At 49.5% G+C, this 1,319-nt stretch overlaps 1 non-coding gene across 1 annotated transcript; it reads right to left on the bottom strand.

The window, feature by feature from the left end:
• Positions 1 to 714: 714 nt before the first annotated feature.
• Positions 715 to 869, bottom strand: LOC126928511 (5.8S ribosomal RNA). The gene has a single exon (XR_007716727.1). It is a non-coding gene; the product is annotated as a 5.8S ribosomal RNA (ribosomal RNA).
• Positions 870 to 1,319: the final 450 nt, after the last annotated feature.

Genomic DNA, 1,319 nt, shown 5'->3' with positions numbered 1-1,319 from the left:
CTCCTTCTCTCCTCTCTCGACCGAGTTCCCATATTTGCTTTCTCTCAGTCTCGCCAAAATAATATTCATTTAAGACGACGTCGGGGGCGCGGACATCGTGCTCATCGAAAACCTGCAAACGTATGCAAATCTGCTGATATGAAAAAAAAATCGGTCACGAGGACAACACTACGTATATATATATATATATATATATATATATAATATATTCGATAACCGACACGAAGCGGTGCATAAGCGGGCGGTCGTACGAAAGGACGACTCACGACGCCGCTAGCACTCACGCAGGTCCGTGACGGTTCTCTCCGCTCTTATTCGTATCCTTCTTCGTGCGCTTCCTCCGACTCTGAAACGTTCTACGTATCGTAAGAACGACGGCGGGTTGTCGAAGGCACCAAGGGACAGAGAGAGACAGAGGTAGAGTTTCGTAGTGTCTCCCGTGAACACGATAGTTTATATATCGAGCATGCGTACGAATTGCACGGTCTCGACACGACCGCGACGAACGCCGACGAGCGTCCAACAATCGCTCGTACGTCGCGTACGTTCTCTCGCGTCCGCTCTTGTTCGTATCCTTCTTCGTGCGCTTCCTCCGACTCTGAAACGTTCTACGTATCGTAAGAACGACGGCGGGTTGTCGAAGGCACCAAGGGACAGAGAGAGACAGATAGAGAGGAACGACACGCAACGCAAGCAGTCTTAGGTTTACGTGAGCAACCCTCAGCCAGGCGTGGTCCAGGAATTGTATCCGTGGACCGCAATGTGCGTTCGAAATGTCGATGTTCATGTGTCCTGCAGTTCACACGTTGACGCGCAATTAGCTGCGTTCTTCATCGACCCACGAGCCAAGTGATCCACCGTTCAGGGTAATCTTTTCATATATTTTTTAAAACTCTTGTACTCCATGTACTCTTAATACTCGGTTCGAGCGAAGCCGAGATCCGACACGACCGACCAACGGGAATCGGACGCGCAGAAGTCGCCGGAAGATCGACGACACGAAAACGTTCGAAAATGAAATCCGACGAACGCGCGAAGATACGCGCGTCCGCCGGCCGGGCGAAAAGTACATTATGATATATAACAACCATCGAGATCGAAGCTCCGTTCGTCAGGAAACGACGGGGATATAACACCCGATTCTGAATCCTCTGTGCAGCACACGATCTCGCGAAGAAATACGCACGGTGGCTAGCCCATATATATATATATGTGTGTGTGTGTATATATAATACGATATGCATTCCTCTCGTCCAATTATTCAAGAAAAAGAGCGTGCGCCTCCATCGTTCGGGTGATGTAAAGATTCGATGGGACTC

The sequence above is a fragment of the Bombus affinis genome, unplaced genomic scaffold (assembly GCF_024516045.1).
Source record: "Bombus affinis isolate iyBomAffi1 unplaced genomic scaffold, iyBomAffi1.2 ctg00001025.1, whole genome shotgun sequence".
Lineage (NCBI taxonomy): Eukaryota > Metazoa > Arthropoda > Insecta > Hymenoptera > Apidae > Bombus > Bombus affinis.
The sequence above is the reverse complement of the archived record's forward strand: the minus strand, read 5'-3'. Positions and strand labels throughout refer to the sequence as shown.